The 27,323-nt window shown below is 44.4% G+C and overlaps 1 protein-coding gene across 2 annotated transcripts in view; it reads left to right on the top strand.

The window, feature by feature from the left end:
- The window catches only part of DOCK11 (dedicator of cytokinesis 11), a 176,760-nt gene that overhangs the window by 1,553 nt on the left and 147,884 nt on the right, over positions 1–27,323 (top strand). The window lies entirely within an intron of this gene.

A 27,323-nucleotide genomic window follows, 5' to 3' on the forward strand; every position in this document is an offset into this window, starting at 1 on the left:
GGCCTGGAAAGCCTCCCTGCAAAAGGTAGTATTTCAGCTGAGTCTTGAGAGAAGCCAGTAGGAAGGTGAGGGGGACAGTATTCCAGGCATGGGGAGGGGGGGCAACAGCAAACAGAAAGTGCCCCCCCTCCCCAGACAAGAGATGGAGTGTTGTGTTTGAGGAGCTTCCTGGAGGCCATCCTAGCTGGATAGTTCCTGTCGAGGTGTAAGGTGTCAGGAGATGGTAAAGGGAGGCAGGGGGCAAGTTATGAAGAGCTTCAGATGGCAGAGGACAAGCCACTTCCTCTCTCTGAACCTCAGTGTTCTCAGATGTTAGGGAAGTAGGGCCCAGTGATCTCTGAGGCCCCGTTTAAAATTTAGTGTTCAGAGAAGGATCAGTTACCAACAAGAATCAGGAAAGCAGGGTCTCTAAAGTCCAGGGTAGGGAGAATCTCCAGTCAACAGTTCCACATACAACATACGGTAGGACCAGGAGAGTGACGGCTGACAAGAGGTCATTGGATTTAATGATTAAGAGATCACTGATGCCGTTTCAGAGGGCAGTAGTTCCAGCAGAATGGTTAGAAAAGCCAGATTTGCAGGGGGTTGAGGAGGGAATGAGTGGTGATTAAGTTTAGCAGTGAGGTCAGATGGTAGTTATATGTGGTAGAGAGATCTAGGGGAGGGCTTCTTACAAAGTATTTTAAAGGATGATCCATTCGAGAGAGGGAATAGGTTCAGGAGGAGGAGAGAGAGTGATGGACGGCACAGATAGTTGAAGAAGCCTGGGGGAGATGATACTGAATTTTGAGGAGTGGATTAAGGAAGCTCATGGCAAATGAAGTGGGAGTCTAGGTCATCTGTGGTGAGTGAAGTTCTGAGCTCAGAAGAGAAAAGGTTTGAGGTAGATACTGTGGGAAACGAAATGAGGAAAGAGATTATGCAGCAGCAGCAAGATTTCAGTTTAAATTATGCATCATAAATTAGTCGTTGGTGAAATGAGCTCCAGAGCTCTGACACAGAAGTAGTGAGTTTGGATGGTGGAATTACCCATGGGTCGGTAGCTGTAGACTGGAAATGTCTTGGGAGTAGGATGAGAAGATGATATGGGATTTTAGGGTAATAGTAGTTTGTGCATCATTCAAGTGGCAGACCATGGGATGGAGGCTGGATCTGGAGATAAGCGAAACTAGAGTGGAGAGACAGTTTGGGGATATGTCATTATGTGAAGTTTAGTTTTGTTTGGTGTTGGTGGTACAGCAGGAAGTTACTGGAGAATGGAATTTTCTATTTAAAATAACCCAGTATCAGAAAAAGAAATTGAACAGATCACAACTTAACTCCCAAAGGGGGTTGTGGGGGGGGGGAACAAACTCCAAGACCAGATGGATTCACAAATGAATTCTATCAAACACTTTGAGGATGATTAATTCCACTGTAACATGAACTCTTGGCAAAAATAGGAAAAGAAAGGACCCTTCCAGGTTCTGTGATGCAAATACAGTTTTGATACCTAAACCAGGAACAAAGAAGAGAAAGAGAACTATAGACCATTCTTCTTTTTTTTTTTGAGGGCAGTTGGGGTTAAGTGACTTGCCCAAGGTCACATGGCTATTTTTTTGTGTGTTAAGTGTCTGAGGCTGGATCTGAACCCAGGTCTTCCTGACTCCAGGGCCAGCACTCTATTCACTGTGCCACCTAGTCACCCCCTATAGACCATTATTCTTAATGGACATTGATGCACAAATTCAAACAAAATATTAGCAAATAGAGGGTGAAATCTCAAATTTCTTGATCTTGGAAGTGGGACAATTAATAATTATCAATTTAGAGTGTGATCTGCATGTAAATGTTAAGAAAACTGAAGATTCTAATAATACAATTGCAGTCAGTCAACAAACATTTATGAAGTACCTAGCAAGTGTAAGACATTTGGGAATAACTGGCCTTTTTTTCCCTCATTGCATCTTGATTTGTCCACTTTGGGCTGGTCTTGGCTTGAAAGCATTTGTCATCAGGACATTCTAAGTATACAGCCTGCTCCATTTCAGTCTAGTCTTCAGCTGAGATTTCAGAATAATCAAGGAAATGTCTTTGATGGTGATGCTTAGTGAGGTCAGTGTGGGATTCTAGGGGCTTTTTGTCTCATGGTGCCTCTTCTTTTGCCACAAGAACCAATCAGTAATGCTACCACCACAGGAAAATAGGATTGCAAATATTATGTTATGAACTCCACAGTATGATCAGCCTTACTGGTGATAGCAGTTATTGGGGGGTAACTGGGTCACAGGGGCTACAGATTGGGTACTAGATAGTCTTGTCCCCAATTCTGGGCTTTTAGCCATTGGGCTCCAGTTTGTAGTCCTAAATTAGAAGAGGATGTTCAATGCAAAGCCATATTCCACAGAAAGATGAACTATAGTGAACACCAAAGTGCTTTGCAGTTACAGGAATTAAGTTATCTTGCACCTACAATCCTGTTTCCCATGAGTAACCTCTCACATTTCTGTAGTATTTTGCACCTAGCAAAGGGAAGCAGGAATTACTTAAGTAGCCATCTTGAGTTCTTTCCCTTTGTGAGGGAGCCCCACCCAGGGTACTACTCTACACTTTAAAGAATAGATGGGTCCTTGGAGAAGCCAGAGGACCAATGAAACAGGAAGGGGAGTTAGCTTAATTATCTGGGGACATGTTCTGCAGTGATATAAATAAAACTTGCCCTACAGTAATTCCTTGTTAGTTTGAATACTTTCCTAGGACCTACTGACTGTGTTCTGGAACCCCGTTTTTTGGGGGGACAAGCCAAATTCCGATGTTTCCAGGAGTACCCTTTGGTAGGAGCACAAGCCATCGAAATTTGCATGAGAAGCTTCCGAGTTTGAACGTGGTCTTTGTGAGCTTAGAACTTTGGTGATGGGCCACAGATTACATTTTGAGAGACAGTTTGTACTGGAAGGAACATAAGATTTGGTCTGAATTCTAGCTCTAATCCCAGTTCCATAATCTTGGGCAAGTCAGCTTCTCTGTGCCTGTCCCTGTATCTCTAAGATGGAGACAACACCTGCCCCAGTGGGTACAAACGTGCATCATATCTTCGTATTCTCTCTTTCCACTGTGCTGTACCGCCTCCTGTGTGGTATTTTCCTTATTGGAACCCCAAACCTGCAATGTTATGTCATTCGAGATTTTCTGTTTAGAATTCATTTTCCCAATCTAGCCTTGTTGCCGTGTTATCGGTACCCTGCAGCTAGGCTCTGATCAACACATTCAAAACACTTAGATTTGTGCTCCGTATAGTACACAGCTGTATGTTTCACCATTCACTGATTATTTTCATGAATCTAATGACTACATCATAAAACAGACAAGAGTATGTTTACATAAATATTATACTGTAGGTATAATATTCAGTGGTGGTGCCAGGGAATAGGAGAGTGGCAACTGCTAGTCAGTGGTTCTTAGGAGGGGGCTTCTTCCATAGGTCATTTGGGAACAAGATTATTAGCTGAGCAAGCTTCTCTGATAAAGGTCTCATTTCTTAGCTATATAGGAAACTGAGTTAAACTTATAAGAATAAGAACCATTCTCCAATTGATAAATGGTCAAAAAATATGAATAGGTAATTTTCAGAGGAAGAAAGCTTTCAATAAAAAATGCTGTAATTCCTGAAAAATTAAAGAAATGCAATATAAAAGAACTCTCACATACCATATCACACCTATCAGATTGTCTGAGTTTACACAAAAAGGAAAATGACATGCTGGAGGGGATGTGGGAAAACAGGTACATTTAATCCACTGATTGGTGAAGCTGTGAACTGGTCAAGTCATTCTGGAAAGCAATCTGGAACTATGCCCAAAAGCTAATAAACAGCATGTCCTTTTACCTAGTGATATCTCTACTAGGTATGTACCCCAAAGAGATTAAAGAAAAAGGAAACAGGGGCAGCTAGGTGGCACAGTGAATAGAGCACCAGCCCTGCAGTCAGAAGGATCTGAGTTCAAATTCTGCCTCAAACACTTAACACTTACTAGCCGTGTGACTTTGGGCAAGTCACTTGACCCCAACTGCCCTACCTTCCCCTCTCCAAAAAGCAAAAAAAAAAAAATTAAGAAAAAGGAACCCTATATACATACATATGTATATATGCAAAAATATTCATAGCTCTTTTTGTGGTGGCAAAGAACTAGAAAGGGGTGGGGTGTTGCATATCATTTGGGGAATGGACGAACAGTTATGGTATATGAATGTGATAAAATACTATTCTATAAGAAATTTTGAAGGGGATGATTTCAGAGAAACCTGGGAAGACTTGTATGAACTTATGCAAAGGGAAGAGAGCAGAACCAGGGGAATGATTTATATTATCATAACAATGTTGTAAAGACAAACAACTGAATGATTTAGGAACTATGATCAATACAATTCCCATCCCATAATTCCAGAGGACTCATAATGAAACACGCTATATACTTCCAGATAGAGAAGGGATGTACCGAGAGAGGCGAGTGAAGCACATTTTCATTTTGGGAGGAGCATGGCTAATATGGAAATTTGTTTTGCTTGAATTCACATATCTGTAATGGAAGAAGAAAAGATTATAAGCTGAAGGTAGATGGTGAAGATCAAAAAGGACTTTTAATGTAAAAGTATTAAGTACAGAGTACTCTCTGCTTGCTGTAAAAGAGAATAGAGCTGCTTGCCTCTCCCCAAGATATGTCTGATAAACATGAAGTGTTATTGGTAGATTGCTTACACATTACCTCTGTGCTTGGAAGAGATGTACAAACAGGCTCTCAATAAGCACTGAATGCTAAAGGCCGTTCTTGGGCTGTAAGTATCCTGAAATGACCTTTAATGCCAGATGCCTGGGGAATTTGCTTCTCAGTACAATAGCCATGGGCTTTATCAGAAGGACATTAGCCCATGTACCTTCCCTTTCCAAGACTGCTCAGGTTCCATATCATTTCTCTAAGAAAGAGCCTCTAAGACAAGACTGCTTCCCCTCTTTGGAGGTCTTGTGAAGCCTATGGACGTCTGCTCACAATCGTGTTTTTAAAATAATTGAAGGACATGCTCAATTTTAGTTAACAAATAGTGAAAATAGAGATGATTTTCCCCCTCCATTCAAGTTCCCAGATGCCCTGGAATCTCTCTATGGACCCCTGCTCTCTGATAGCTAAGCAGGGCTGCAGAAAGACTAGAATCATTGCCTCGCTTCCTCTACTTTGCCTAGAATGGTTAACTGTGATTGACCTGATGTTTAGGAAGGGACTGAAGACAAGCACAGCTGTCTCTCTCGCAACTGAGAGATCTGAGGCAGTATTTAACACGGGTGAAAACACGGAATGTCCTGGAACTGAGTGAGAAGTTGCGCAGAAAATCAAGTCCTATCAGCCAAAACCACTTTCTTCCATGTTTAGAACTGATAGGCCCACTTCTCTGCGGTTGCGATCTCTGGGCTCAGGTTGCATTGTTCACTGGGACACGAGCTCAGGAGCTGCCCAGGAGGCCCCCTTCCTGAGAGCAGCCCATAATTGGCCAGCTCCTTGGGGGGCTCAAAGCCAGAATGGTTTCTCTTCAGGGATTTCCAGTTAGCAGGAACCAGAGAAGCTTCTTCCCTAAGCTGCTTTTAGGCAGTAGAGAATAGGATTTGTTTTCTTGAAAGGGCCTCCTAAGTGTCCTCTCACTGGCAGGCTTTTCCGACTTTTTAAACCACCCTTGTATACCTTCTGGACATTCCGCAGCCATTGTCCCCCTCAGAGCAGGGGCTCCTGACCTGGCCTCCATGAACCTCCAAGGGCTAAGCAGATAGATTTCAGAAGGTCTGTGGACTTGGATGGGGAAAACAATTGCACCTTTATTTTCACTGTCTCCAACCGAAATTTTGCATTCCTTCAAGGTGATTTAAAAACCTGGCTCTGAGAAGAGGTGAAGGCAGGCTTCCCCAGACTGCCTGCTGGCAGCGTCTGGGACACCAGAAAGGTTTCCTCCAACACAGAACTCTTACTGCAGCACCTCAGCTGATTACCAAGCGCAGCACTGTGCATGTGGCTGGGACTTCAATTAACCCTTTGTTGAAGAAAAACATTAGTCATACTCATTCTGGTATTTAGTGGGCACTGCTCTGTGCTAGGCCCTGTGCCAGCCACTGGGAAGCAAAGGCAAAAACCGAGAGTCGCCAGCTTTAAAGAGCTTGCTTCTGTGGTGTTCTTAATTCCCTTAATTCTAAAAAACCTGTAGATGGACACAGAAACTTAAATACAAATGCTATGTAAGTAGATAGAAAAGAATTTCCCAGGGGGATGACTAGAGTAACTGGGTGTTGGGGGGGGGGGGGGGAGGATCAGGAAGGGACCTCCTTTTGTAGAAGGTCCTCTGCCATTCCCTCACCTGAGCTGCTTCTGTGAGGGGAAAAGGGGGGCAGGAGCACATTCCAGGCACCAGAGACAGACTATGCAAAGGCAGCCAAATTGTAGACAGTGATGGATTGGGGAGGTAGATGAGGAATGAGGGAATGAGTTGAGTTAGCAGTCTGGACCCCAGGAATAAAGGAGGCTCAAGATCCAGATGTGAGGCAGTGACAGAAATCCAGGCAGGTTTTTAGGCAGCTATTGGGACAGAACAGGGAGTTCAAGCCAGCATGCTATTAGAGTAGCTTTTGAGAGCCAAGATCCGGAAATTGAGGCAAGGCCGTTCTCAGCCGGGGAGCTTCTTTCAGGGCTGCCAGCTTTGGATGGGCAGGGCGTGAGCTTGCGGTGCCTAAAGCTACCAGGAGAACCACCAAGAGAAGGTCTGTGAACAGGCAGGAAAGTGGGCCACCAGCGAGGATTCAGTGGCATTCTTCTCCTTCTGTGCCCCTGATGGGCTTGTTCACATCTCGGAATGTGGGAACAGTGGTGGAGCACCTTACTTGAAGCTGATGGAGAACTTCCAGCTCTAGGCATGGTTAGGATTTAAAGGGACCAGTACTCTATGCAGAACCCAGTGTTTGTCAGATAGGGGTGCAGGTCCTCTTGAATTTAAGGTGCTCAGAGAACACAGAAAGATGCTTGAGGATTCCTACCCTCCAGGAGACGGTTCAGTAGAATCTGTGATTCTGGTGCTCAGATAACTAACACAGACTAGAATGGCAGTGTCTAGTGGAGGTGTAGTCTGAGTTGTGAGGAAGGAGAAATGCCTTCTATTTGAGACAAAATCAGCATTTGAGCTGGTCTTCCAGAATGGGGAGGATTTGGGTAGTAGAGAAGAGGGAGTAGACCCTTCTATGTGGAGGAAGTAGGCTGAACAATTAATTGATCAATCAAGAAGCATTTTAAGTGCCTACTGTGGGCCAGGCTTTCTGCTAGATGCTAGGGAGGGTGGCAGCTCCTTCTGTCAAGGAGCTCACTTTCTATGAGGGGAGACAATGTGAAGATAAATAAGTACAAATAAGAAATTAAATAAAAAATAGAAAGCAGCTGTGGGAGGGAAGGATAGCTTGAGTTAATAAGTCTTGAAGGAAATCAGAGATTCTAAGAGGCAGAGGTGGGGCTGGGGGCAGAGGCCCCCCCAGTCCTCACTGAGGGGAGAAAGCATGGAGAGGGTGCCCACCTTCCCCAGAAACAACTGCAGACCAACCAGCCATCACCGGAGCCCTGAAAGTGGCAGCATCTCCCAGACCTCAGGCCTTTAACCATCATCTGGGGAAGCACTCCTGTGGAGAAAGGCCCAGACATCCCCACCAAGTGCCAAGCAGCTGCCCTCACAGGGCAAGCAAAGGTGGCAGGAGGCTGCATGTGCCGGGCACGTCAGGCCACTACCACTCTGACCGCTCTCTCCCCTCAGATACCTGAATCCAAGGGCCCTGGGTAGTGACATTCCAAAATGACATTAAAATCTTTTTTGCTGCTGTACTCCATGAGACTCTTCTGCCAGATTCATAGCTGCAACTTTCCTTGTGTGTCCTGTCCCCCATTAGTTCCTTGAGGGCAGGTACTGTCTGCCTTTTCTCTATGGATCCCCCACACTTGACACAGGGCTTTGCACATCATAAGGACTTAGTAAATGCTTCATTCATTCCTCATCTCTGCCTCCCACCTTCCCTAACTTTCCTTCATGTCAATGCCCTCCATCTGTGATTATCTCCAGTTTATCCTGTCTATACCTTATACATAGTGGTTTGTGTGTTGTTTCCCTGATTAGACTGGGAGCTCCTTGAGGGCAGGGATGTCTTCTGCCTTTTTTGTTTCCCCAGGCTTAGCACAGTGCTTGGCATGCAGTAGGAGCTGACTGGTGGGGGAGGGTGAAGGAAGGGCTTTGGCCTAGACAGCAGAGTCTAGAAGAGGAATAATGTCTAAAGGAGGCTGAAGAGGTTTAGCCAGCTTATGGAAGGCTAAATGCTTACACTTTGTGGTTCTCAAGCTTCTTTACCTAATGGCACCGAATTGTGTTTTGGCCATGACAAATGGGGTACATGGGAGAGTAGGTAAATTCTGTACAAAGCCAGCATACCGAGCTGGGACATCTCCCAAACCACACCCTTTGAGAACCACTGTTCTCAGGCTGACATTTCAGGAACAAAGGTGAGAGGTGATGGTGAGCACAGGATGTGTTTGTGGAATGGTGACTAGGCTGATTTCACTGGGATATTTGTAGTACTTTCTATGAGATAAAACTCCCCAGAAAGGCTAGATCCCATGTGAAAGACCTCAGGTAGGATGCTGAAGAGTTCAGTAGGCAGCCCCAAGAAGGTTTCTGACTGGTGAAGTGAGATCACAAGTGTGTGTTAATAAGATTTATCTGGTCGTGAATGAAGGGTGGAAAGATTAGAGGTGAGGAGGTGGGTTCGAAGGTCTTTATAGTAGTCATTAGTAAGGGATGGAGAATGAAGGACTAAAGCTTGGACAGGGTAGGAGTGGGGATGACTGCAGCAGAGATGGTGGAGTTAGAATCTTCAGGACCTTGGCGGCTGATGGGATGTGAATGTGTTGGGGGGGGGGGCGGGAACACGGAGTGGCAAGGGGAGAGTCAGAAATGATTCTTGGTTGGGTGACTGGGAGAACGGCTTTAATAGAAATAGGGAAACCAAGACGAGAGAGTATCGCTGTTGACTTTGACCAGAAGCGAAGCAGAGGCTCGTCTGCAGGCTGCAGTTAGCCCTTTTTCTGCCCTCCTGATTTCTACTTCAGCTTCGCGGGCTTGGTTGACATTTCACACATCACTTCTCTAGTGGGATGAATTCGAGGAATGTTTACATTTGGCTGTTTTCTCCTTATTTGTTTTTGGCAGCATGTTAACTACATACATACATACAAATACAACATGTCACTATATACTCAAGAATCCTCTAATTCAATTTAGTACAGCCACTAGTAGGATCTTTACGTGTTGAGCTGTTATGGGCCTTTCATGCCAGAGAAGTTCTCTTGAGAGTGAATGGAGGGATTGTAGCTTCTCTGTGCTGCAGATCCGATTCAGTCATGCCCGCCCAGAGTGCCAGGACCTGGCAAGGTGCATCTCCTGTCACACTTCACACCACACTTGACCATCATTCATAATTCTTACATGTTGAGTTTGTCTTCACAGGAAGTCATATGTTTACCTTCCTTGGCAGTTAATGTTGAATTTTCAATGTGTGTCGTTTCTGGCTAATGTCTGAAGCTATGGAAATATAATTCCCATCGTATTTATTTTAGTAATTTCTGAAGTCTCTTATTGGAGACAGAACACTTGGCTTCTTGGCCTTCTTCTGCCCCAGTGAAATATGTGACCCTGGGTAAGTCAGAAGAAGCTTGGGCCTCTTTTCTGCATCTGTGTCTACGAGGAAACCGTTTGTTCTTGGCCTGATGGTGTTCTTTTTGCTTAGGAATGTGGGGAAAGTATGAGGTCAGGCTGATGAGAAGGAACAGAAGTGTAATGATCAAATGAGCAGGCCCAATGCTGAGAGTGAGGCCAAGAGGAGGCTTGATGACTTTGAAAGCTGTTGGAATAGCTGACTGTAAAGTCTCAAGTGTCCTGGTTAGTCGTCTGGAGAGATGCTCAGGATCGGTTTTCTAGTGCTAGTTTTTATATTTTTCTGAAGCACGTCTCCTTGTTCCAAAAGCAAGACTTCTCTTTCTTTCATATTAGTGAAAGTGAGCAAATCGCGTTGCCAACTTTGTACTTTTTAGACAGCTTCCTTTTCACACTTTGAGAACCATGCATGGTGTGACTAGAATAATAGAACTCTTTCTAGAACAGATTTATTTTCACATTAAAATCATACTTCCATTCATTTCCTTTTATCTCATACCATGGGTGCCTGTTTCCTTCATCTATCATGTTATTTGTCTTCTCAGTGGGTGAGGAAGGGCACTGGAGGGGGAGAAAGAATTTGGAACTCAAAACTTAAAAAGAAGTAATATGTTAAAATAGTTTTCGAATGATTCACCTCTTCTAATGTGGCATCATTGAAAAGGCCAATGCTGAGTGTCGGTGGCCCCTCCAAGGCTCTGGCCTGGGTCCTCATCTCTTTTATCCTCTCCTTTTTGGCGGCTTGGTCAGCTTCCATGGGTTCATTTAGCGTCTCTATGAAGACAACTCCCAAGTGTACAAATCTGACCCTAATTTCTTTCCTGCCCTTCCAGTTGAGTAAGTAGGTAGTCATGTGGAAGATCCCTATGTGGATGTCCAGCCTAAAGGTATCTCCTTAAATGTTTCCAAAACCTGACTTGTTGCATTCCCCCCTGTCCAAACCCATATGTCCTCTAGACTTGGCTATTTCTGTTGATGGTACCACCTTCACCTTTTCCTTTCCCTCACCTCCTGTATCCATTTGCCTGTCTCTTTGTATCCATTCTCTCTATAACATCTGACATCCATCTACCTCTGTCTACCCACATAGTGCCGCCACTATAGTTTGGGCCCAGACCACCTTCCCAGATCCCAGATCTCTATTCCTTAAAGACAGAGATGTTCCTATATGCCTCTGCACAGAAATCTGCAGTACTTCCTTGTGTCTTTAGGAGAAAATACCAAGTGTTCGTGGTGGCATCATCTCCCAGCTCCTGGCTCCCACTTCCCATTCTAGCCTTATTTCCTGTGACTCTCCTTCCCATACTCTCCATTCCAGTCACTGGCCCACCAGCTATGGCTGGGACTTGGACATTTCATCTGCCAGTTCTGTACCTTTGCACAAATGTGCTCTGGTCCTGCCTGTACTTCTGGGAGTCCCCGGATTGCTTCAAGCACCACTGAGCTGCCACGTCTGACCTGAGACCCTTGTTTCTGCCCGGCTCCTGGGACACACCTTGGGATTGTGCTGGATCTGCTTACTTGGCTTCATGTTGTCTTTTCCTGGTAGTTCCCAAAGGCCAAAAGGCCTTTCCTTTTTTCCTTTGTGTTCCTAGCACTTGGCATCACCTGGCACAGAGTTGGAAGTGTTTAACACATGTTTGTTGAATTGAATCAATGTAGTGTAGTGGCAAGAAGACTACTTTCTCTTCTGGATTTGCTTCTCCCTCCCTGTGTCACCTGGAGGGGCAGCTCCTCTGGGTAGGGCCAGGGAGCTGACCTGTAATTTCATTCTGTATCAGTGCAGGTTGGCTTCAGTAAATGGAAGAGGTTATTCTTGGTAGTCTCTAAGGCCCCTTGCAACATGAAGTGCTTTGATTCTAAATGGTATCAGAGAGAAACTGCCATAAGCACTGGAAGGTTCTGAGTCAGAATGTTTCCAGATGGTACCATAATGGCCAGAATGGAGACTTTGGAGGAAAGACAGTGCTCACTCTGCTGCCCTGCATTATTTGCTACTGATGGCCCATGTGAGCACCCATTTACAGAGGGAGAAACTGAGACTCGAGAGACGAAGGAAAGGGGCAGAGATTTGCCCAGGGTCACATGGGTGGGTAGTAAGGAACGGGTCCTCTGACTGCAGCTCCCCAAATGCAGGGTTCCTTCCGCTGGCCTTCAGAACATTTCAGTATGCTTCTCCCTAGGGCAACAGGGAAGCCAGACAAACAAAAAGACCTAGGTCCCAATGTGCACTTTTCCCCCCTCTCCTCCAAATACCAGGCTGAATTCACCTAAAAGACTGGGAACAGGTGTCTCAGTAGGGAAAGCCTGAGCCTGGGGGTTTGTTGCATCATTGCTGCTCCCTGTCATGGCCCCTAGGCAGCAGGAAAGCTGGATGATCCCTGTTCTTAAAGGTCTGTCTGCTTGGGAAGACGTGCTTACTGAGGTCATTTGTTTATTTTTAATTACTGTCAAATTTGAACTGAAGAAATATTTAATGACTTTAAATGACTTTAAGAATTCTTAGCCACCTTGTTTTTAAAAGAAAAGGTGTTATCTGCCCATTTCTAGAAAGTTACTGACAGTGTAATATACCCACAGTATCTTTTTTCCCTTTACTGCATTTATTGTTTATTTTTAACATTCACTTTTGAAAATTTTGGAGTTCCGAATTCTCTCCCTACCTCCAGTCCTTCCCCACCCATTGAGAAGGCAAGACATATGATATCAATTATACATATGAAATCATGCAAAACACATTTCCATATTAGCCATGTTGCAAAAAAATAAAAAGCAAGAGAAATGAAGAAAGTGGAAAAACTTCTGCTGCACTCTGTACTCCGAGTTCACCAGTGCTCTCTGGAGGCGGAGAGCATTTTTCATCATGGGTCCTTTTGGAAGTGTCTTCCAGCTAGAGTATCTGTCAGTGGGCTCAGGGATAAAGTGTGTGAGGGAGTCTGCTTATGAAGAGAACTGAGGCTTACCATGGCCCTTGCTGATTGGAAATGAGATGGAGCCATGATTTATTAATACCTTTTTATGGTCCAGTCACTTCCCAATTACTCCCCGCTTTCCCACCCCTCAGGAAAGCCAAACAAATTCATACATTCTCCATTTCTGACAATATAGCTCAGTGCTCAACACATCCAAAACCCAGCTCATTATCTTCATTCCTGCAACTTTCCCCTCTTCCTGCCTTCTGCATTACTGATGAGAGCTGTCCAGACTTACAACCTAGGTGTCATCTTCAACGGAGTGAACAGAGCTCTGTGGACAGAGCCCTGGGCCTGGATTCAGGAATACCGGAGTTCAGATCTAGCCCAGAACACTTACCAGCTGTGTGATCCTGGGCAAGTCACCTGGCCTTTATTTGCTTCTCTGTGTAATTCACAGAGTTGTTGAGAAGACCAGCTAAGATAATGGCAGCCCAGTGTGTGGCACGTGGTCAACACTTGTTCCCTCCCCCTTTTAGGAAATGTTTATTGCCTTGACTTGAGGCCAACCCTCTGGGCCTCAGTTTCCTAGAAAATGAGGGCTTTGGAATCAATGGCCTCTGAAGGCCCTTGGATCCCAAAATCTACGAGTCTGTTCTGAAAAACAGAATCTATGGAAGGATTCTGCTTCAAATAGGATTATTCAAATAGCCTTTCCAGTTAATTTATTTGGACACACATTTTCTTAAACGCCAGGGGCTTTAGGTCTTCCTTCTGTATTCATATCTTTGATGAGTATGGCGTATCTAAGAAAAATGTTAAAGCTTTAAACTAAATAGGTGTGTGCGCGCATGTGTGTGCGTGTGCGCGTGCATGTGCGTGCGTGTGTGTGCGTGTGCGCGTGTGTGTGCATGTGTGCGTGCATGTGTGTGTGTGCGCGTGTGTGTGTGTGCGCGTGTGTGTGTGTGCGCGTGTGTGTGTGTGTGCGTGTGTGTGTCTGAGCTTCTATCTTACCTCTGCACTTTTGCCTGGCAACTATTATTTGTAAACAGCCAAGGACCAAAGCCACCAGAATAAGTCTTTTTAAGATTTCCAAGGCTGCCTATGTCTTAGCTTTGTAGGAAGCAAAGTTGGTTTTGAAACAGATGCATTTAAACTACTGAAGGGAACAATGTCTTCGTTTCTCCAATTATCCCTGCAGAGAGAGATGGTCCACAGGGAAAGCAGGCTTCCCAAATCAGATTTCCTATAAATGAAGTCTTGGCAAAAGCAACGCTAATCTTGGTGCTTGATTCCCTAATAGCAGATCAGCTGGTGGCCGTAGAGAGATGCTAACGTTCAGAAGACTATTGTAAACAAAGGGACATCTTTCCAGTGTTGGGGGCCAGTCCCAACAGTGTGTCCTCAGGACAGAGGCTGCAAAGTGGCTGGCCACTGGGATTCCTATTATAAGCTAGCTTCCTGGGCTGTGGTACAGGAACATGTTAGTCCTTATCCACTTCCCTGATAAGAGATGTCTGGGGTGCCTCCATGGCTACATGCTGTCTATAACAGAAGGGAATGTGGGATGACCACACAGTGAGAGAAGCCATAGAAAGCTCTATCTTGAGGGGGAAGATTGGCTTTTGGGGAGGGGGGTCCATTCTCAAACCAGGCTGGTGTAAAATGTTTTTTGCAATTCAAGCGAGAATCCTCATTGTGCCTTACACTAGGCAGCTTTAGAGGGAGATTTGGACCCGCCTAAGCTTTTTTCCTGGAATGAGACTTGTGAAGGGCATTGTGGGGCCATTCCTGGGTATATGATATTCCCTAAATTTCTCAAATTTTGGATTGGATTTGTTGGGTTATATAAATTAGATGTAATTTTTTTTTAAATGATTTCATGATTCCATATCTTCCACTTAACTTCTACTCATGGGGTCTAGAGAGAACCCTGGGTTCTTGAGGGTTCTGATAGTGGAGCACAAGTCTTGGCAGGTTCTATCTACCATGCTGGAAAGGTGTCCAATATGGGCTTGACAAGTGCCTGTTCTATTCTTCCAAGGACCACCCTCTCCAGTTCCTGGTTTACCTATAATGGTGGTGATCAGATGTTGAATTTTTTGAGGCCATAGCAACGTTATCCATTAGTCAATCAAAAAGCATTCATTAAGTACTTACTGTATTCCATACATTGTGCTAAGTGCAGGGGATAAAAAGAAATAGCAAAGATAATTCAGTGCCGTCAAGGATCTTGCCTTCTGATGAAAACCACATATACGTAAGTTGATCTTTATGGAATTGATAAAGGTGGCGATAGAGGGGAAGGCACTAGGAACCACAGGGATCCAGAAAAGCTTCCTCCTGAAGGTAGTGCTTGAGTTGAGTCTTAAATAAAGTCAGGGATTCTAAGAGGATTAGAGCCTCTTGAAGGATGGAGAGCATTCCAGACAAGGGAGACATGGCTATGGGAAGTAGAGCATCGTGTGAATAGCAAATAGACCGGTATGACCGAGTCAGGAAGGAGTGAGGTGGGGGAGAATTTTAAATGCCAGTTAGAAAAATTTCTGTTTGATCCTAGGGAAAATAAGGAGCCATGAGATATATTGAGTTGGGGGCACTATATGGTCAGATGTGCACTTTTTAAAGAAAATCCCTTTGGTGACTGGGAAGAGACTTGAGGCCAAGCGTCCAGTGGGAAGGCTGTTACAATGGTCCAGCTCTGAGGCGATGGGTGCCTGGGTCAGGGTGGTGGCTGTGTGAGTGGAGAGAAGTGAGAGATGTTTATAGAGAAATGACAAGATTTGGCAACTAAGTGGACAAGTGCAGTGGAAAGAGCTGTTGAGGGCGACTAGAAGGGTGGATCCACCTCTGACAGTGAAGAGGAGCTGAAAGAAGAGGAGTCTGAAGGAGAAAAACACCGGGTTCTGTTTTGAATATATGCAGTTTGAGGTGCCTCTGAGACATCCAGCTGAAAATGTTCAGTGGGGTGAGGGTGATACAGGACAACAGTTCAGGAGAGAGAATTGCACTCAATAAATCTGGGAATCATCTGCATAAAGATGTTGTCGAACCCATGAGAACTTATGAGAATATTATGAGAAAGTATAGAGAGGAAAGAAAACAGGACCTAAGCTAGAGTCTTGGGGGACATCCACAGCTATTGGCTTGGGACGTGAATCTTGGGATGAAAATCTACTAAAGGAAACTGATAAGGCACAGTCAGAGTAGAAAACCAAGAGAGAGAAGAGTCACGAAACACTGAAAAAGAGGACATATTCAGGAAAAAAGGTGATCGACTGTGTTGATAGACAGGAACCCTTATACAAGTTAAGAATCCTCTTAAGAAAAGGATTTGTTCTGTGAAACTTGGGCTCAGTCAAAAGGCCACACCCAAGGACCTAGAAGGCCACAGACTCCCCACTCTTGTCCCAGACTATTCCTGCTTCCAGTCCAACCCTCCTGGAAGCAATGCCAGTGGAGAAGAGGATACCCATCTCCTCCAAGTGCCACCCAATGGCCTCATTCAGAGCAAATAAGTCAGCACAAGGGAGGGACAGAAGGTACCATCCCCACCGTCACAACTATCATTTATACATAGACACCGATAGAGACAGCCCAGGCCCTTGAGCCCCAAGAGTCTTTGAAATAGCAGTGCCCCACAAACCACTAGATCTGCTTCTATTCCAGACCCTACTCCCAGCCATCCTTGAGGGGAGAAATCATTGTGCAGAGGGGGCCCCGCCTTCCTCATCACTGCCACTACCAACTGCCAATCAGCTGCCACTAACAGGCAGACAGGCACCAGAACCCTGGGAATGGCAGCACTTCCCAAACCTTAGGCCATGCTGCTAGTCCAGACCTCATAGCCAATTCCTGTGGAGAAGGGCCCAGCCGTTCCCACCAAGTGCCAACTAATTGCTACCCACAGGGTCAGTAAGCCATCGTGGCTGAAACAGGAAGGTACCCAAAGATAGAGATGGGAGTCAACATGTGTCGGATACATCAGGCTTTGCCCCCAGACTCTATGGTTCATGGGACCTTTCTGTCTGGCTTGCAACTGAATCCTTCCCTAGTGGTAGTCTCCCCCATTAGAATAGGATCTCCTTGAGAGAGGGACTGTCTGACTTTCCTCTTTGGATCCCCAATGCTAAATACACTGCTTGGTATGTAGTCAGCTCTTAATAAATGCTTTATTCACTCATTCATTGCTGCAGTGAAGATCAGGAAGGGTGCGGACTGAGAAAAGGCCTTTGGATTGGGCCATGGAGAGGCATTAGTAACTCTGGAGAGAAACCTTTGAGAGCATAGCTTGAGTCACTTGTTTTCTCTTTGAAGCCCGAAGCAGTTAGCTCACTTGTATTGGGAGGCTCGGGAAGGTTGTAGGCCTCGGCATGCTGAGCTGGTGAATATTTAACAAAAGCCTGGGGAATGTATGCAAGAGACCCTCTTGAGTTTAATCTGCAGGATAACATTTTCACTCTCACTTCCTTAAGCCTATCTATACACTCAACAAGACAAGCTCCAGTTCGTGGAGTTTGTGGATTTCCGTGATGGAAATGCTCACACGGAAAAGCAAGCCTCTGAAAGCAAGTCCTTTTTGCTAGCTCCAGGAAAAACCTGAACTGAAGGAAGGGCTGGGTTCGTATTTGGGGAATGGAATTTATACAAGTGTGTGCCACGTCATGAAGAGAAGGAGAATACATAAAGACTGGAAAGGTAGATTGTGAAGGGCCTGCAATGCCAGGCTGAGGAGCTACAGGCAATAGTGAGCCCATGAAGATGGCTTGGTGGGTAAAGAGAAGGGGATGGCTGCCAGACTTGGGGAAGAAGGGAAGTCAGCAGAGCTTGACAGTGAAGTGGTTTCTATTGCAGTACAAGGTTCCTTGGATTCTAGGTGCTGCCAATCAAAGAGGGAACGCTTCAAGCTCTTATGCTGGATTTCCAGTGTATTTGGATTTAAAAGAGCCTTCTTGAATGATCTGCTAATTAGCTGGTATAGAAGCTAGAGTTCCATTTGCTACACAGATATCATGATCTAGAAGCACCATGGAGAACCTCAAAGAGCTTGTGAAATATTGATTGGTATTGGTCACTTTTTTGAAAGGTGAGGAAATGGAATGCCAGTCTTTGCTCTCTGGTTCGTAGTCCTTTAATGTCCTGTCTGAGAAATCGTCCAGTTTAACCCACTCATTTGGAGGAGGGAACCTGGACCTAGAGCCACATGTTATGGAGAGGGAAAGATTTAGCACCAGAAATATGTGATTTTTGAAAAAGTGACTTTTATTTATGTTTTTTTACACTCTAGGCCAGGACTGGGGAACCTGCAGCCTTGAGGCCACTTGTGATCTAGGTCCTTGGGTGAAGCCTTTTGACTGAGTTTAAGTTTTACACAACAAAATCCTTTAGTTAACAGGATTTGTTCTGTGAAGTTTGGAGTCAGTGGAAGAGCTCCACTTGAAGCATCTGCATAGTCTCAGTCCTAGGGAGTTATCAAAGTAAACAGAAACAGGGCGGCTAGGTGGCACAGTGAATAGAGCACTGGCCCTGGAGTCAGGAGGACCTGAGTTCAAATGTGACCTCAGACACTTGACATACTAGCCGTGTGACTTTGGCCAAGTCACTTAACCCCAATTGCCCTCCAAAAAAAGAAAAAAAATAATACAAAGTAAACAGAAACTTAGAAAAGATGTGGATTTTACTGAGTGAAGAGGAGGTGATAAGGATTCAGGGTTCAAGATGAGAGCAGTATTTGGCCATTAGGAAACAAGGAAGGAGACAAGCATTAAGCTCTTACTGTGTGCCAAGAACTGGCCTAAATGATGAAAGGATGAGTAGTAGACCACAGAGTAATAATGGCGATCTGCTTTCACTTCGGGTGGGATATGTTTGGGGTAGGCTGTATGATGGAATGGCTTGGAGGCTGGAGCAGAGCCTCTGTGAGACGTCCTGTCAGGGGGATGCCATGGAGTAAGCTCAGAGGGCTTTGTGAATATTGTTGTGTGCAAGGGTTTTAACGCAACGTGAACCGGGAGGAGCGGTAGTAAGGAGCCAGGACTTGTTGTTATGAAGAAGTCCGAAAAAAAAGGATCCAGCGATTTGCTATTTCTGAGAGAAATTGATACTTCATTTTTAAATGCTTTGTGAGCAGGTTAATGTGCTTTTTGGTTCCACGTTGACAGGGAGGGGGTGATTTTGAAATTATGATCACTCTTCCTCTAGAAAGAACTGAACCCAGGACATCTGGCACCCTTTACCATATGTTGCTCTGCCTTCCTTACTACTGTAGCTTTTAAGAAAAACCTGGGGTTAGTTTGTTCCAAACCATAGACATTTCCCATTCTGCTTGTCTTTTTTTTTTCCTATTTTTAAGCCTCCTTCATTGTGTTTTGGGGTTTGCATTTCACCAGTGGCCCACAAGTCGCCTCCACAGTTGATGGGCATTTATGCCTTAGTTCAGCAAACATCTCAGAGGTTGGGGAGGATATCCGGATCTGAGAACATCTGGAGCTGTGGTCTGAGAGAAGGAACTAAGAAATGGAGTCTCCCAACACACGTGCCCTTCCAAGGAGGAGGAAGAGAAGGCTTTGCCTTCCTCATGTGATGCCATCTCTTTTCATAGGCTTCTTTTCTCCCCTCTCCCCTCCCTGTGCCTGTTGGCTTCACTGCTTTCTCACCCTCCACACCCCCTTCAATTCACGTGTCCTCTTAAGTTTCCGTCCGGGGTTCTCTTTTCCGCTCTCCTTTGTCACCTGGCCCTCTGTTTACCATTTTCATTAGTGACATGCTTAAAGCCATAAATGTCACGTTTATCAAATTTGCAGATGACAGAAAACCAGTAGGGCTAGCTAGCACATTGGATCACAGGGCCGTGATCCAAAAAGACCTTGATAGATCTAGAACATTGGGCTGAATTGGATCGGATGAAGTTTCATAGGAGTGAATGTAAATTCTTAAATTTGGACAACTGGCCCAGCTTCCCCGTCTGTAAAAGAGTTGGACCAAATGATGGCCTGGAGTTCTATTTCATCTCCTAAATCTTCTATCCTGGGAGTTTCAGATTTGTTTCTATTCCCTCCCAACCTCTTTACAGAAATCTGGATGTCTCACCAACAGCTCAATTTTAACATATTGATAAAAAGACTTTTCCCTGCTTGGTGACCGTGACCTTTTCCCATTTCCCCAGGCTCCAAAACAGAATCATTTGTGACTCTCCCCTCACCCTTTTCTGTTTCACTTATACCCTGTTCCAATATGACTAACTCTCTCTTCTTGGCTCCTCCCTTTATTGGTGGACAAATTCCTCTCTTGCCTCAGGCCATCTTTCCCACTTTCCTTTTTACCTTCTCTGCAGGATGTCCGGCCAAAGAGCTTCTATCTCTGGGACTAAACCATCATTAGGTCGTTTTTGCATGTGATTTAATGCTTTGCAACGGTGGAAAATTCCATAGGCCCGCGATGGCTGAGTGCGCCAGTGTGCACGTGTGCCCAGGGAGGAGAGCGGCAGTCTGTCTGCAGAGATCAGAATCTAAAGTGCACCATTTCTTATTTCAGTGCCCACCATGGAATCAACAATATCGCACTTAAAATTTTACAAAAATTAAAGGACTTCTAATATTCCTTTATAAAATCATGGTCGAGATCTTGTGCAAGTTTCTGTAATAGGTCAGTGTCAGTGATGGTGGGGAGACCCTCTGAATTGTCACTAGACTGGGACTGAGTTAGTCAGATGGTGGTAACCTCCTTCCTGTAGTGTGGGCCATGGAGAGTTTGTCCAAATTGCTCTCGGCTCGGGATGCCGCTGTTAGGATGCTGGGTCACCCAGGGGGGCTACCAGTTAATCTGGTAAACTGAGTAGAGATGAGAAATCCATGACAGACTCTAACAGCCCCTTTGCTGCTTTCTACTACCTGTGCTGGAATTAGTTGGTCTCTTCCCACATGCTTGTCTTGAGGAGGCCAGCTGCTGGGTGCCTTTTGCATGGTTTGCTTTCTCTCCTCTAACTTCAACAGAAACTGCCATGATAGGATCTGGGGAATGCTGGCTCACAGATCTTCAAGGGTGTTGATCCTATCTATCCCATGGCGATTTGGGGTTTTCTCTTCTTCCTTTTAAAGGGTGAGTGGAGCTGGATCCCTTGTTAGGCGACTTTTTACTTCTGTTGTTCTTTCTTTGTTTCTTGTCGGCTCAGTTCCCTGCTCCTGGTCTACTTGGTGCCTTGAAAAATATATCCCATATTTCACTGCTGTCTTGTCGGGGGGCAGAGTCATCCTTTGGGTTGCCAAATGAATTGAGGAATACTGAGCTAATATTAAGCACTTCGCATTTGGGATAGAAGGTGCTACATAAAAGGCACCCATTCTTCTTGCCAGGGTGGAAAATTGTGACTCAAAGGCTTCAGTCTCCTTACTGTGGGACCGTAAGATTCACACACCTGTGAAGTATGGGGGTCATAGGGTCGAAGATGAGAGGAACGTTAATGAAGCTGGGTATTTATTGTAGCTGTGCTTATTTTGTGCAGCAGATACAGTCCTAGAAATTGGTGTCAATCCATTTTTGTGTGTATTGAATCGTTTAGAACTCTGGGAGGTGGGGGGGGGGGAGGGGGCAATGGAGACTGTGTGGTGCTGTAGAAAGAGACTAGGACTTGGAGCCCTGCCATACTGGAGTTTGAATCCATCCTCTGATGTTACGTAAAAAATTGTAGGGGACAAGAAAAAGGGAGTGCGCACAAATGCAGCTTCGAGCAGCATTGGGAAAAAAAGAAACGGCTACAAATTGTTTATCCTTTGTTACAAGGGGTAGCTTGATTGGGTAGGGGAGAAGGAGGGAGGGAGAATATAATCAGAAATGAAGATGATGTAGAAGCAAAATAATTTAATGTTATAAAATGTTAATTTTTAAAACGTCCTTATTGGTCCGATTACGAGTAGAACATGGTCTATTTCTATTTGTTTTTCTTGAACATGTTGAGCCTTGTGATGCTAGACAAGGCACATAGCTTAACCTCTCAACTTTGATCTCCTCATCTGTAAAATGGGCATGATAATGGCATCTACCTCAGTGGATTAAATGAGCGACCACGAAAAGCATCTTACAAGCTTAAAACACTGTTTAAATGCTGTCATTAGTGTTAATATTGTCATTATTATCAGTTACCAAGCCCTGTCATTTCTCCCTCCACCACATCTCTCATATGCTTCCCCTTCTATCTACTTACAGAGCCATTGACCTTAGACTATTTTCGATCATTTCTTAATCAGCCTTTTTGCTTCCAGTCGCTCACCTTTCTAATCTATCTTGTGTACAGGGGTTCTTAATCCTTCTTGTGTCTTCTGGTGAAGTCTATAGATCCCACCTCAGAATAATCTTTTTAAGTGCCTAAAGTAAGATGGATAGAATTACAAAGGAAACCAGGTTTTTTGGGAGCATAGCTCTCAAAGTAAATCAATTCCAACTAACAAGTTGATGTACGGCAGGCTAAGAGCTCCTGTTCTACAGCATGGATATGACCATGTAACTCCCTTCAGTGGCTCCCTATTTCTTCTAGAATAAAATACAAGCTCTTAAACATAACCCTTGAGGCCTTCTGGCTTTGGCTCGCACTTGCATTTCGAGACATAGTCCATATCACCCCCCTTCACGAGTTCTGTGTTCCAGCCTAAATCTGACAAGTCATTTCCCATCTCTCCAGATTTTCCTTCCTCGACTCTGCCTTGCTTAATTCTTCTCTTATTCCAAGGCTTGACTCCCATTTTTCTTTCTTGAATCCGGCCCTGATCCCTCCCTTGTCTCCAGTTGTTATTACTTTTCTTATCTTCCAGTTACCTTTTATTTCTTTCTTTGTGCACATTTGTTGGATAGGAGAATCTAAAGTTGTGGGCGGGGCAGGTCCATTTCTCTCAGCATATCCCCCGGCACCTAGCACAATGCCTGGCGCCCGGGAAGTTGCTTATGAAACATTTGGGGAATTGGATTGAAGGGTAATTATCTGGAGTCCTTCTCCGTCTCTATCTCCCTCTGTCATTCCTGGATAGTGTCCCTTTTTATGTCTATGACCTTACCATTTAAATTGAATCCTGCTGGATAAGGTAAGGGGATTATCCTTTATCACTCATAATTTAGAATTTGGGCATTTGGTTTTGCAGGAGTTGGGCAGACCCATAAAGAAATGAAGCAGATTAATGCGATGCTTGGCAGGGAACAGTTATTTCTGAAAGCTGCATGAACTCTTTCAGGCCTGAAGATACAGTTTAGCAAATGATAGCTCCTATGATACTTTTGAGAGCTGAGTTTATTGAAATCACATTGGAGGTACCCGGAAATATATTTTAGTTATTTTTTTAAACTTATTACCTTTTTTTTTGGGGGGGGGAGGGCAATTGGGGTTAAGTGACCTGCCCAAAGTCACACGGCTAGTAAGTGTCTGAAGCCGGATTTGAACTCAGGTCCTTCTAACTTCAGGGCTGGTGCTCTACTCACTGAGCCACCTAGCTGCCCCGACTAACTATTTTCAAAGTTAAAAAATATCAGTGTCACTAAATATAGTGTCTTAGAGAAGAAGTTGATGTTGTCTCTGGTACTTATCTCTGAAAATGGTAGAACACATTTGTGTAGCACTTTAGAAAAGCAGCTAAGGGGGCACCACGGTGCTCAGAGCACTGAGTCAAGCAGACCTGAGTTCAGATTTGGCCACAGACCTCGACTAGCTCTGTGACCTTGGGCAAGTCACATTCTGTCTGCCTCAGTTTCCTCATCTGTAAAATGAGGATAATTACAGCACCTACCTGCCAGGGTTGTGCAGATCAAACCAGATAATATTTATAAAGCACCTGGCATAGAGCAGGTGCCATATAACGTCAGTTGTTGCCATCCATGTTGCTGTTAATTTTTCATTACTTTCAATTTTACAGATGATGAAACGAAGGCCTGAGAGGTGATGTCACACAGCCCAGAAATGGTAGATGTTGAGGTTTAATCCAGGGCTCCTGTGTCAAGTGCAGGGTTCTGTTCGTGGCACTGTTACTTCTGATTGAGTGCAGATAGAACTCAAAGGATTAACAATGAACTGACATTTCTTTTTAGACTTTGTGCATTCTCTATATAGAAGTGTGTATATATGGATGTATATACACATGCACATACATACATATAAAATATACACACACAGTCCCTTAGCCCTGTGCCTGGCACACAGTAGGTGCCTAATAGCTGCTTGTCACCTGCCTGCCTTTTATCCACTGAGTGGCCCCAGCTCCTACTTCCTGCTTATCCCATTGGCCTGTCTTATGTGACATCGTTCTTGAGTTGCTTGTGACTTATTTGAGAGTCAGAAAGTTGGAGATTTAGTGCTAGAATGGGCCTTACAGATCCTCTAATCCATCCTTCTTATTTTTGGAGAAGGAAAGCAGGAGGCTGAGAAGAGAACTGGTTATAGTTGATTTACCTGTCACATCTCTTGTATCTTGCCGTCTTCCGTGCTCTGCACACAACTGGTCAAAAGGAACTGAACCATAGACAGCCATGCCTTAGTGCCCAGACACTGGCTGCCTTCTAAGAACCCCTTGGAATCCTTCTTCTTGATATATAAAAGCAAGATATAGAATGTGAGTTACTAAAAGCTTGATGCCAACTTTTGTGACCCTTTTGGATGCCAGTTAATGGAAAACTATCATCAAACTTCACTTTATGGAATCATTGCTTAATATTGTTGGATGAGTCATAGAAATTAGTGTTAGAAAAACACTTCCAGATGTGTGTCAGAGACTTGTGAAGAAGTAAGAAATAAACACTCTGGAAAAAGTGAGTTAGGTTTTCACAGAATCCTAGGATTTTCCCTTGGAAGCGAATTTAGAGATTATCTAGTCGAATTCCTTCATTTTCTCCATTGGGAAACTCAGGTCCTATAACCTTCCTCATTCATCCCTACATGGCTATTTCACATATACATGTAGCTGTCATTTTTCAGGTTACATTTTTGAAGGGCATAGGTTTAGAACTGGAAGGAACCTCAAAAAACATCTAGTCCAACCCCTTTATTTTACAGAGGAGGAAACTGAGACCCATAGATTTAAAATGACTTGCCCAAGGTCACAGAGCTAAGAAGTGGCCAGGCTAGGATTTGAACTCAGGTGCCTTGGCTCCAAATCTGGGGTCAAATTCCAATATAAATGGGGGCCACTAAACCATCCACAAGGATCCCTGCCCCCCTGATATTGTCTTAGAAATCCACATAATAACTTGATTTCTGTTCTCTTGTGTTTTTATGTACTTTGTTACATATTTTCCAATGACATCTTCAGCTGGTTCAGCCGCACCTCCCATTTGGAGCTATACCAGTGGGATGAGATGATGCTTTTAAGAAGTCAGATGTTGAATTAAATGATAAGAATGTAGGATCACTGATTCCAAGCTAAAAGGCACCTTAAAAGCCATGTCATTCAACCCCTATTTTTATAGGTGAGGAAACTTAGAACTTGAAATGTTAAGTGAATTACCCAGAGTCACACAGATAGATTTTTGAACCCCAGCCATCGAACTCCAAATACAGTTATCTTTCCGCTGCATCAAATGTTGTCCCCCCCCAATACTGTATATGTTAAAAAAAAAAACCACTAAACGCAACCCCACCAAACAGTGATCTTTCCACTGTATCAAATGTTTCTCCCCCCAAATACTGTGTGTATGTGTATGTGTATTTAAAACCCCACCAAACTCCGGTGCTTGTCATTTAAAGGTGTCTCTTGTTACACTGAACAGCCTTTCTTCCCCCCCCCCCCCTGCCACTCCTGTACATACACAGGTAGCAAGCAGACTGCCCCCCCCTTCTTAGGATTCCCCTATCCTGGGGCCATCTATGCTGGAAACTTGCAGCAGGGCCCCATCTATCTTCATGTTCAAATTTCACCAAGCACTTTTTTTTTATGAGCAATTGGGATTAAGTAACTTGCTCAAGGTTACACAGCCAGTTATTTCTGGGTGTGGTGCTCGGTGTCTGAGCCCAGATTTGATCCCCAGGTCATCCTGACACTGGAGCTGGTGCTCTTACTCGCTGAGCCACGTGGCTGCCCCTATCACCAAGCACTTTCTATGTATTGAAGCTTATGGTCTCATTAGGGGATAATAGCCCCAAACATTACTGCTTTTAAAATTGTCCTTTGTTGAGTTTTTTCTTTTTCTTTTGTAGAGTAATATGGGTAATGAAAAGGGTTTCTGGTTATATTTCTTGAGATAATCTTCATCCTAACTTCACTCAAACAGGGAATGATTTCAGTGAACCCCATGTTCATTGGTCTTTAATTCTGGCCATGTTATTAAAAAGGAAGATTTTTGAGTGCTGTAGTCATAGGTAATGTGTTGTTATTTTCGTGGAATTAGGGAAAGGATGCCATACAAGTATTCATTGAAGAAACTGGGGATGTTTAGTCCAGAGGAGAGAAGATTGTAGGAGAGGGTTATCTTTCCTCAAGTATTTGAAAGGTTCTCATGGGGAGGAGAGGTTAAATTGGTTATTTGTGGCAAGGTCAGAACTAGGAGCAATGGGGAGATAGATGGTGCACAGAGGCAGATTTGAGGGTAAGGTCAGGAAGAAATTCCCAGCAATTCTGTTGTTCAGTCATTTTTTAAATCATGCCTGAGTCTCTCTGACCCCATTTGGGATTTTCTTGGTGAAGATACTGGACTGGTTTGCCATTTCTTTCTCCAGCTCATTTTAGAGATGAGGAAACTGAGGCAAACAGGGCACAGTAATTTGCCCAGGGTCACTCGGCCAAGAAGTGTCTCAGGCCAGATTTGAACTTCAGAAAATGAGTCTTCCTGACTTTGGGCCTGACACTCTATTCTACTGTAGCACCTGGCTGCCGTTCTAGACAGCCATTAGAGCTGTCGAAAAGTGTAATCAGCTGCCTGGAGAGTAGAGGATTACCCTTCACTAAAGATATTTGAGCAAAGGTCAGCCAATATACAGTCAGTAAACACTTATTAAGCACCTACTATGTGCCAGGTATTGTGCTAAGTGTTGGGGCTACACATATGAAAAGAGCACTGTCCTTACCCTCAAGGAGTTTATAATTTAATGAGGGAAGACAGCACACAAAAGGAAGCTGAAAACAAAGGGAAGATGAAAGGAGTAGGGGGTGGCTGGGTCACTCAACTCAGAGGCAAGGTGGAGAAGTGGGCGGTGTGCTGGGCCTGGAGTCAGGCAGACCTGAGTTCAAATCTAGCCTCAGACACTAGCCATGTGACCTCAGGCAAGTCACTTAACCCTATTTACCTCAGTTTCCTCATCTGTAAAATGAACTGGAGAAGGAAATGGCAAATCACACCAGTATCTTTGCCAAGAAAACCCCAAATGGGGTCATGAAGAGTCAGACACAATGGAAATGACTAAACAAAAAATGGTGGCGAAGTCAGAGATGTCCCAGAGTAGTAGAGCCAAGTGGGCAATGAGGAGTCTGATTAGTCACTAGTGGAATATGTCATAGAGGGGATTCTCGTTCATCTAAATGGCTCTCAATCCTTTCCAAATGCAAAATTCAGTGATTCTGAAATCTGAGTGTTCTGGGTGCCTGTGAGGGGAATGAAGTGGGGGCAGAGGTAAGAGACAGAAAGCAAAGCAAAGTAGGGTAATTAAACTACAGGTCAGTTGCGCACACTGGACAGTTTTCAGAGGTGATAATA

This window comes from Petaurus breviceps, unplaced genomic scaffold (assembly GCF_028583685.1).
Source record: "Petaurus breviceps papuanus isolate PSGF00001 unplaced genomic scaffold, PetGlider_PUasm1.0 90681, whole genome shotgun sequence".
NCBI lineage: Eukaryota > Metazoa > Chordata > Mammalia > Diprotodontia > Petauridae > Petaurus > Petaurus breviceps.